Source organism: Bos indicus x Bos taurus, chromosome 23 (assembly GCF_003369695.1).
Source record: "Bos indicus x Bos taurus breed Angus x Brahman F1 hybrid chromosome 23, Bos_hybrid_MaternalHap_v2.0, whole genome shotgun sequence".
NCBI lineage: Eukaryota > Metazoa > Chordata > Mammalia > Artiodactyla > Bovidae > Bos > Bos indicus x Bos taurus.
Window position 1 is genome coordinate 27332906 of NC_040098.1, and position 11568 is coordinate 27344473.

The window sequence follows — 11568 nt, forward strand, 5'->3', positions numbered from 1 at the left end:
ATGTTTTTTTTGGGAACTCTCTTGCTTTTTCTATGATCCAGCAGATGTTGGCAATTTGATCTCTTGTTCCTCTGCCTTTTCTAAAACCAGCTTGAACATCAGGAAGTTCACGGTTCACATATTGCTGAAGCCTGGCTTGGAGAATTTTGAGCATTACTTTACTAGCATGTAAGATGAGTGCAATTGTGCGGTAGTTTGAGCATTCTTTGGCATTGCCTTTCTTTGGGATTGGAATGAAAACTGACCTTTTCCAGTCATGTGGCCACTGCTGAGTTTTCCAAATTTGCTGGCATATTGAATGCAGCACTTTCACAGCATCATCTTTCAGGATTTGGAATAGCTCAACTGGAATTCTATCACCTCCACTAGCTTTGTTCCTAGTGAGGCTTTCTAAGGCCCACTTGACTTCACATTCCAAGATGTCTGGCTCTAGGTCAGTGATCACACCATCGTGATTATCTGGGTCATGTATATATATAGATAGATAGATAGTAGATAGATACACACACACACACACACACACTTCCTTATTCTGAAAATGGAATAACAGAATTCTAGAAAGTTGGTATGATAATATTTTACTTAAATATCTACCTCTATGCTATTCTCTTGAAAATAATATAATAAAAGTAGGAAGAAGGACAGCCATTCTTCACAGAGGTTTTAAATATGTGTGTGTCTTCACATGAGCATATATATCAGGTTTAGGTTCATGTGAGACCATATTTATTACCATCATATGAACGAAGAGGAGTAAAGTACAGTCCAGAGTTCCCTTCTCTGCTGCTTCCTGCCCTTGTGCCACCCTCATATCCCTGTTGGTTACAGAACAGGGAGCGAGACAGCTGGATGATATGACTGAAGCTTCAGTATTTCAGAGGGGGCTCAAGAGAAGAGAGGAAACTGATACTGCTTTGTTGATAATTAAGCCAGGTGAGTTAAAGGTATTTTGTTTCCTGAGAATTTAGAAGTGGAATACATGTGTGTGTGTGTGTGTGTGTGTGTGTGTGTGCATGAAGGGCCTGAGAAAGCACAATAGAGACATGATGAATTTAGATAAAAGAGTCCAGATATAGTGGCTCTGATCCTCGTGATTTGTCCATCTTTTATTTTTTTTTTCTTTTCCTAGTTAGAAACCTTAAGAGCTCCTCTATAAGAGCCAAGCTTTCTCCAGCATTGGATACTGGGCTTTCACCCTGCTCTCTCTGGTTCTCACAACTAGTCTGGCTCTTTCCCTATTGGTCATGGATTCCTTCCATGGTCTTTGTGTCCTTCCTTCATTTCTGAATTCTCCTCCCACCACCATCTGTCCAACGGACATTTTTTTTCTGTCAGGTGAGAACATTCTGAGTCCTGTTTCTGCCTGGTACTTCTCTGCTGCTTCTGCTGCTGCTGCTACTGCTAAGTCGCTTCAGTTGTGTCCGACTCTGTGCGACCCCATGGACGGCAGCCCACCAGGCTCCCCCATCCCTGAGATTCTCCAGGCAAGAATACTGGAGTGGGTTGCCATTTCCTTCTCCGATGCATGAAAGTGAAAAGTGAAAGTGAAGTCACTCAGTCCTGTCCGACTCTTAGCGATCCCGTGGACTGCAGCCTACCAGGCTCCTCCGTCCATGTGATTTTCTAGGCAAGAGTACTGGAGTGGGGTGCCATTGCCTTCTCCGGGTACTTTTCTACTTAAAGTCAATCCTTTATAAACTTAAATCCCTCATAAGACTTCTTTATACTCTTTTACTTATTTAATGGGCTTCCCTAGTGGCTCAGACGGAGAAGGCAATGGCAACCCACTCCAGTACTCTTGCCTGGAAAATCCCATGGACGGAGGAGCCTGGTAGGCTGCAGTCCACGGGGTCGCTAAGAGTCCGACACGACTGAGTGACTTCACTTTCACTTTTCACTTTCATGCATCGGAGAAGGAAATGGCAACCCACTCCAGTGTCCTTGCCAGGAGAATCCCAGGGATGAGGGAGCCTGGTGGGCTGCCGTCTATGGGGTCGCACAGAGTCGGACACGACTAAAGTGACTTAGCAGCAGCAGCAGTGGCTCAGAGGGTAAAGCGTCTGCCTGCAATGCAGGAGACCTAGGTTCGTTCCCTGGGTCAGGAAGATCCCTTGGAGAAGGAAATGGCAACCCACTCCAATACTCTTGCCTGGAAAATCCCATGGACAGAGGAGCCTGGTGGGCTACAGTCCACAGGGTCGCAAAGAGTCGGACAGGACTGAGCAACGTCACTTTCACTAATGTCTAAAACAGGATGTCCTTCCCTGGTGGCTCAGCAGTAAAGAATCCACCTGCAATGCAGGAGACTTGCAAGAGGCACAGGTTCGAACTCTGGGTCAAGCAGATCCAGGGAGAAGGAAATGGCAACCCACTCCAGAATTCTTGCCTGGGAAATCGCAAGGACAGACAACCCGGCAGGCTACAGTCCATGGGGTTGTGAAAGAGTCTGACATGACTTAGCCACTAAACAACAACAATAAAACAGCATATGAAAATGATGATAATGCAATGCATGTGAAAAGAGACCTGTAAGATTTAAAAACATAATTCTCGCCACTTTCCTTCATACAGATGCTCAAATCAAAGCTTTAGGTTTTAAGAAAACAAAAGAATTGTACCAATTAGACTTTTGCTGCCTATTTGAGAGTACTATGCTCTATCATCCCATAAGGGAGATTACCTGCAGAACTGGCCATGCTGTATCACAAAAAATTGCCAGCTATTTCGTAAATATTTTCCTTTCTTTCCTTGATTATATCTTTTGAAGAACAAAATTTAAAAATTTTAACATTGAATTTATAAATTATTTTTGATTCATGTTTTATATGTTCTAAGAAATACTTGCCTAAAGTCTTGAAAATTTCCCCTGTGTGCTTGTCTAGAACATCTATAACTTGTTTTATATGCAACTCTATTATATTATGAAGTTAGAGTTGCTGGTTATTTTTTTCCAAGTGGATACTCAGTTGTTCCAATGCCATTCGTTGAAAAATTATTCTTTCTCCCATTGAATGTCTTTGGCACTTTTATTGCTAATTATTTAAGCATATAAATATGGATGGATTTCTGTATTTCTCATTCAGGTTCATTAGTCTGTATATCTCTCCTAATGCTGATGACATACTTCTGAGTTAATGTACCTTTATTGAAATTAAAAATATGTATATAAACTCTCACTTTTTTCTTCATTTTAATATTGTTTTGACTAATCTAGGCCCTTTGGTATCAGTTTGTGAATTTCCACAAAGGAAAAGGAAGCTAAATTTTTCATGGGGATGAAGTTGGTGCTATAGATGATTTTAGGTGTTGTAGCCACGTGTTCTGGGAAACAAACTCACTCAGAAGGACAATGCAGATAGTGGAGTGCAGTTTATTACCCCGGCAGGCCCAAAGCAGAGTCTCCTCTTAGCCAAGGACCCCGACCAGCATTTGTGAAAATCTTTTATACCCCATGTCTGAACCCACCACTCCAAATTCCTTGAGACTTACATAAACCAAGGAAAATACAATAACCCCATCATTCACGTGCTATGTGCTCATGTGCTCAGTCAAACAATTAACCAATAATCAATAATCCTGAGGTTACACTCCAATAGATACAGAAAAACTTATGGCCTGTCTGGAGGAAGGGGTGATTAGTGTATGTTTCCTCTTAGGCTATGAGTAACCTAGATATGATCTTCAAGGGTCCCTTGTCTGGAGGGGGTCTTATCCTTCTGTTGTTGTTTTCACAGGCACTAAACACAGAGTTCAGAGTCCATTGGAAAGGTGGCCAAGCATGATCACTATGAACAGGCCTAAGATGGAGTCCAGGCCCTATGAAGTCCTTCTTCATAGGGAGAATAGACAATTAACAATTATGAGTCTTATAAATTGGAAAAAAAAAAAAAGGAATTTCTCTCCCTTCATGCTTTCTTTAGTTTTTCCTAACAATAATCTTTAGTTTTCACAGAAGATATCCTGCATGTCTTTTGTTATGTATAGTCTTAAGTATTTTACACTTTTGTTAATACAAATGCATTTTCTATAGTTAATTTGTCATCTGTCTATTGCTAATACATAATGTTAAATTGATATTTGTACATTAACAATATTCTGTAACCTTGCTAAATACTCTTATTAGTTGCAGATGCTTTGTAGATTCCTTAGAAATTTTACACATATATTCTACACATTATCTGCAAATAGAGATAATTTTACTTTTTCACTTTCTGATTTGTAAATGTTCTTTTCCTTTTTACTGCAATGGCTAGTATCTCAAGTAAATCATTGATGAAAAGTGGTAAAAATGGGTCCCTTTTTCTGTTTTTCAATCTTGGAGGAAAACATTCAATATTTCAACAGTAAGTACAATGTAAACTTTAGGATTTTTTCATGAATATCATTGATCAAGTTAAGGAGATTTCCCCCTGTTACTATTACAATGTTATTTTAATTTTTGCAAACATGAACAGATGGCATATTTTGTCAAATGCTTTTTTAAAAGTCCTTGAAATGATTATCTGTTTTTTCCCCTTAATTTTGTTAATATGATGAGTTGCACTAATTGCTTTAAGAGTATTTAACAGTCTTGCATCATGGGGATAAATTCTGCTCACCCCAGTCTTCTCATATATTTTGGATTTGCAGTTTCAATTTCTTTGTAAAGGATTTCTTTTATTTTTGCTTATGAGTGCTGTGATGTGAAACTTACTTTCTGTGTAATATCTTTGCCTGGTTTTGTTTTCAGATATATACTGATCTTATGAAGCAAATTGATAAATGTTTCCTCATTTACTATTTTCTGCAAGAGTTTGTAAAAGACATGTTATTTCTTCTTTAAATAGTCAGAAATATTCACCAGTGAAATCACTGTTCTGACCTTTTTTTGAGGAAAGGTTTTCATAAATTCTATTTCTTTAATAGACTTAGGGATAATAATATTTTATGTTTCTCTTGCATCACCTCTAGTAGGTTGTATTTTCAAGGAATTTTTAAAAATTTAATCAAGTTTGTCCAATATGCTCTGTAAGTTGATAAATCTTCTCTCATTATCCTTTTAATATACACAGAATTTATGGTGACAGCTCCACCTGTATTCCTAATGTTGGTGATTTGCAATATCTTTTGATCTGTATTATTCTTGATCTGATAGATGAATATTTTATCAATTTTGCTGCTCTCTGCAAAGACCCAGAGTTTGACTTTTAAAATTTTTTCTCAATTATTTGTTTCTTTTATTTTGTAGATTTTTGTTGTTTTGTGGAAATTTACAAGTTGCTAAAAAAGCATTCAAAGTAGTGTAAGTATTGCCTTTCTTCTAGTTATATTCTGCATTTAATTTGCTTCTAAAGTATGTTCTGCAGTGCGTTGGCATAATTCTTGACATGGTTGGATGCATATCTACCATTTTGTATAATATATTTTTACTTACCTTCTCTGATTTTTGTACTTTGTCTGCCCTTTTTTAGTTTTCTTTGGATTATTCAAATAATTTCAGGATAGGATATTCTCTTATCTTTTTACTTTCTAGCTCTAACACTTTACATCGTTCTTGCATTTTATATTTCCTCAAAATATAGAAACAGCAACAACATAGGTCCTTTTAACTCCTCTACCTTCTATAATTTATGAAAAACACATGTCAATATTCAGTTTTTTATAAAACGGATATTTATGTCTTTAAAAGAAAATAAGAGGAAAGTTAACTATTTACTCTGGTAGCTCAGACAATAAAGAATCTGCATGCAATGCATGAGACCCAGTTTCAATCCTTGGGTCAGGAAGAGCCCCTGGAGAAGGGAATGGCCCTGGAGAAGGAAATGGCAGCCCACTCCAGTATTCTTGCCAGGAAAATCCCATGGACCGTGGAGCCTGGTAGGTTACCTCCATGGGGTCGCAAAGAGTCCGAGGCGATTGAGCGACTTCACTTTCACTTTCACCCACTTCAGTATTCTTGCCTGGAGAATTCCATGTAAGCAGAGGAGCCTGGCAAGCTGTAGTCCATGGGGTCACAAAGAGTTGGACACGATTGAGCGACTAACATTTACTTTCACATATACACATAGATATTTATCACTTCTGATGTTGCTTATTCTTTTCTAACGCTCTGATTTTCCTTCTGGAATTATTTCCCTTACAAATTACTTAAACATAGATCTGAAATCATAAAATCACTAGAAGGAAACAGGATCTCAAAACAATATTTTCACTCTTATGTTCATTGCTGCATATAACAAAGACATTGAAAAACCTAATTGTACTTCAACGGACAAGTATATAAGGAGAATACGTATAAGATACAATGATATATTATTCAGCCTTAAGAAAGAATAAAATATTACCTTTTGTGACAATACAAATGAGCCTGGAAGACATTCTGCTAAATGAAATAAGCCAGACTTATAAAGATAAATATTGCATGATCTGATTTATATGTGAACTCAAAAAAAAAAACAAAAAAATCCAAACACAGAAACAGAGTAAAATGTTGCTCTACCCGGAACTGGAGCATGAAGAAAAGGAAGAAATTTTTTTTAAAAAGGAAAGAAAACGAAAGTAGAATGACTGTTCCCAGGGATTGAAAAGAGGGACCTGTAGGTATTATTTTTTAATAGGTACAGAGTTTCAATGTTGCAAAATGGTTGTTCATGATGGTTGCACAATATGAATATTAACACAACCAAATTCTACACTGGAAAATGGTTAAGATAATAAATTTTGTTATGTGTATTTCATCAGAGTAAGAAAACTGGGAACTTGAATGAATTTAACAAAATTTATGAAGTAAATGATTTTAATATTTTTCCTTTTCATGCAGAAAGAGGTCATGAGAAAGTCACAGTGGAAACCGGTTCCAGGCAAGAAACAATCCTATAAATTTTGCTATTTCATTGGCAAGAACTCATGATATAATCAAATAAAGTAGCAATGGAGATAGATAATATACTTTGTCTGGGATGGTGATTCTCATGGATTGCTCCTCTTACCAGCTGTGTGTCAAAAGAAGCAGGAGCCAAGTGCACTGTGTGGCCTGTGACCTAATTTTCACTTACATGATATGTGAAGCAATTATTCTAGAATGTTGCCATTTTTTTCCTTACAATAATATTAGAACTATAGCGTCCTGTTTCTAATGCCATTTCTTCAACTTATTTTTTAATTTCAAGAGGATTCAATTAAGGAATATATCAAATTAATACATATACTGGGCTTTATCTGACTACTGCTAAAATAGTTTTGGGCTGAGGGGTGCCTTTACTCTGCTGTTTTTCTATCTCTTTATGAGCATCTTTCTTATGTAAGTGTAAGTCTATTTTATTCTGAAAAATATAGAAGCTTCAACGAAAAATCAATGCTTGTTATATATACATCTTTATCCCAGAGGAAGTGCTACTCTTTCTCCTAATATGGAATCATTTTCAAGTTTAGCTGTTTTGACAGCAAATGGTATATTCTAGTAAAACAGTATTTACTCTCTTTGGTAAGATGGTCTTTGAACTTCCTTGTTCCAAAATGTGTATCAATTAGAGCCCCAGACAAAACTATAGAAGTGTATAAAATCTTTATCCTCCTCCCTTCTTGATATTGTGTCCTCATATTGACTTGCTTCTTTCTCAATTATTTTATTCATGAATATGAAGAAGTCAAAGGTAATTCCTATAAATGTATACTTGTGGATACATAAATGGATACTAGTGGGTTGCATAGTGTTGAACATGACTGAAGCGACTTAGCATGCATGCATGCTATGTGCCGGGGACCAGCCCCAGCTGATCCAGGGTATTCGAAGGAGAGACGGCCTAGGCGACTATTTATATGCTAATTAGAGATATAGAGAACAATAGAATGAGGATAGCTCAGTAGGAAAATTCAGTGGAGAAAAGAAGCTGAGTAGCTTGGTTTACGCGGGAGACCAATAAAACTTCAAGACAAGAAGTTTGCACCACTTACGTAGGCCGCAGGGACCCTCTCGAATAGCGGAAGGTGTCTCACCCTAGACACCTTCTCGAGTGGGTCTTAGAAGCCCAGGCATAATTAGTAAGCGTGGTGGGTTCCACGCTCCAGATGGAGACTCAGCTGGAAGTTAAAGGGAAGAATGACATGGGGAGATCAAGCGCTGGTGAACAAGGCCCATAGCTTTATTTTTAACAGGGGCTTTTATACCCTAAGTTACACATAGAGGATAGTAGGGGATGCAAAGTCAGCAGTCTTTGACCCTTATCAAAAACCAAGGTTTCTTTCCTGCAAATTTATCGTATACAAATGGTTTAGGTGATTTACATCATCTTCTGGCCAGAAGGCCTACTAACATTTTATGACTCTTGACAAGGACTTATCAACAAAGACTTATTTTCTCTAAGAGTAATTATTTTAAGGTTTGGCGCCATCTTCCAAAGATAAAATTGCATTCCTATAGGGCGGATGTGTAATGGGTTTACAACAAAGGAAAGAATTTATTACCTTAAGGGTCTAAAGTTACTAACACCAAGGCCACTACTTATTTTTTCTACATACCCACTATTAATTAATACATATTCAAGGATACAATTCAGGGGATGTGAAAACTTAGCAACAAGCATTGACTCATCAATGAAATCCTTTACTAGTTTATTCTGACAGTTTTTAACTCTCTGAGAGGCTCTAAGCTATTTGAATATCTTAAGCTTCCCGTGCCTCTGGAGGCTAGGAGACTGTAAACAATCGTATGCATAGCTGCAGGAGTCCGGGTAAACTTGTCAGGCGAGTTAGAGAGCCATCTGAGGGGTTTGGATTTAAACACTCCTAATTGCCCAGGAACTTTATTAATTGGAGCTGTAAGTTAACTCTTTGACAGAGAGAGAGCGAGATGGTGGTAGGGGACAGCCCCCAGTAAAGTCAGAGGTGAGAGCACAAAGCAATAAAGTAGGCAGACTCTGGTTTTTGGGGGGAAAATGCTCGAGAATATCCGGGGGGACTCCTGAGGCTCGATCCCGCCTTTGCGTATGCCGAGCCTCCTTCCTCATGACCTTTGTCATGAGCAGAATGCCTCACCGGCTCCCCGCAGCTATGGACAAAATTGAGACCTTAGACATGGTGCATCTGTATGCATGGGTTTATGTGTACCTACATGCAATGTATGCATGCTTGTATGTGTGTGTAAGAATGTGTTTATCTGAACTGTGATAGGATTAATTTGAAACATAAAGTTTGAATTAATTGTGCATTTGATTTGTATTTACATTATGTTTTTATTTTTTCAGAAGATCCTCAGGAAAAAAATGGTAAAATCTCTGAAAACTTGTTACTCATAGATTGCTTTCACGTGATTGATTTCTTGAGCCTTTGAGATTCCCATGCTCTTAATCTATACACCTTTCCTTGTCTTGTTCTTTTCCTAGGTCTCTACATTTCCCTCCCCAATTTTTAAGCTGCAGATCTTCAGATTATGTTCTCTTTCCTTAGTTTCTCTAATAATCTTTTTCAGTTCTCACTTTTTGTGCTCCATATAATCTTTTCCCATAATCATTAGTATTTTCTGTCTTTCTATGACCTGTTATAGTTTCATTAAGAAGTTGTTGAGATAAAGAGCATTCAGTTGAAAAGCACATTGTTTCCATTCTGCATATTTTCCCAGAACACATTGCAAGATGGGAACTCTGGCACATATCTCAAGTTTAATGGCTCATTTTGATGCCAATGAAACTTCCCCAAACTAAAAGAGATGAGAAGTGATCTCACATACTGAGTGAAGTTTATCCATCCTTGTTATTTCAAAGCCTATAAAATTTATGTCACAATCCACTAGACAATGAGAAATTGAGGCTTATTCTCTGTGACAGAATTTTTTGTCCAAAGAATCCCAGCTGTAAAAATATTTCCCATGAGTATTCTCAGAATTTTTTTTTGTATTCAAAGCATTTTATTTTTATTTTTTAATTTAAATGTATTTATTTTAATTGGAGGCTAATTACTTTACAATATTGTATTGGTTCTGCCACACAGCAACATGAATCCGCCACAGGTGCACACATGTTCCCAATCCTGAACCTGCCTCCTACCTGCCTCCCCATACCATCCCTCCAGGTTATCCCAGTGCACCAGCCCCAAGGATCCTGTATTGAACCTGGACGGGCGATTTGTTTCTTATATGATATTATACATGTTTCCAGGACATTCCCCCAAATCATCCCACCCTCTTCCTCTCCCCGAGTCCAAAAGACTGTTCTATACATCTGTGTCTCTTTTGCTGTCTCGCATACGGGCTTATCATTACCATCTTTCTAAATTCCATATATATGCATTATACTGTATTGGTGTTTTTCTTTCTGGCTTACTTCACTCTATATAATAGGCTCCAGTTTCATCCACCTCATTAGAACTGATTCAAATATAGTCTTTTTAATGGCTGAGTAATACTCCATTGTGTATATGTACCACTGCTTTCTTATCTATTCATCTGCTGATGGACATCTAGGTTGCTTCCATGTCCTGGCTATTATAAACAGTGCTGCGATGAATATTGGGGTACACGTGTCTCTTTCAATTCTGGTTCCCTCGGTCTGTATGCCCAGCAGTGGGATTGCTGGATCATAAGGCATATTTCCAGTTTTTTAAGGAATCTCCACATTCTTCTCCATAGTGGCTGTACTAGTTTGCATTCCCACCAACAGTGTAAGAGGGTTCCCTTTTCTCCACACCCTCTCCAGCATTTATTGCTTGTAGACTTTTGGATCACAGCCATTCTGACTGGCGTGAAATGGTTCCTCATTGTAGTTTTGATTTGCATTTCTCTGATGATGAGTGATGTTGAGCATCTTTTCATGTGTTTGTTAGCCATCTGTATGTCTTCTTTGGAGAAATGTCTATTTAGTTCTTTGGCCCATTTTTTGATTGAGTCATTTACTTTTCTGGAATTGAGCTGCAGGAGTTGCTTGTAAATTTTTGAGATTAGTTTTTTGTCAGTTGCTTCACTTGCTATTAATTTCTTCCATTCTGAAAGCTGTCTTTTCACCTTGCTTATAGTTTCCTTTATTGTGCAGAAGCTTTTAAGTTTAATTAGGTCCCATTTGTTTATTTTTACTTTTATTTCCAATATTCTGGGAGGTGGGTCATAGAGGGTCCTGCTGTGATTTATGTCAGAGAGTGTTTTGCCTATGTTCTCCTCTAAGTGTTTTATAGTTTCTGGTCTTACGTTTAGATCTTTAATCCATTTTGAGTTTATTTTTGTGTATGGTGTTAGAAAGTGTTCTAGTGTCCTTCTTCTACAAGTGGTTGACCAGTTTTCCCAGCACCATTTGTTAAAGAGATTGTCTTTTCTCCATTGTATATTCTTGCCTCCTTTGTCAAAGATAAGGTGTCCATAGATGTGTGGATTTATCTCTGGGCATTCTATTTTGTTCCATTGATCTATATTTCTGTCTTTGTGCCAGTACCATACTGTCTTGATGACTGTGGCTTTGTAGTAGAACCTGAAGTCAGGCAGGTTGATAACTCCAGTTCCATTCTTCATTTTCAAGATTGCTTTGGCTATTTGAGGTTTTTTGTATTTCCATACAAATTGTAAAATTATTTGTTCTAGCTCTGTGAAAAATACTGTTGGTAGCTTGA

At 37.7% G+C, this 11568-nt stretch overlaps 1 long non-coding RNA gene across 1 annotated transcript; it reads left to right on the plus strand.

Annotated features, from left to right (window-relative positions):
* The first annotated feature begins 852 nt into the window (after positions 1-852).
* LOC113881590 lies at positions 853-6881 on the plus strand. The gene is made up of 3 exons (XR_003508086.1): positions 853-933; positions 5228-5281; positions 6800-6881. It is a non-coding gene; the product is annotated as an uncharacterized LOC113881590 (long non-coding RNA).
* Positions 6882-11568: the final 4687 nt, after the last annotated feature.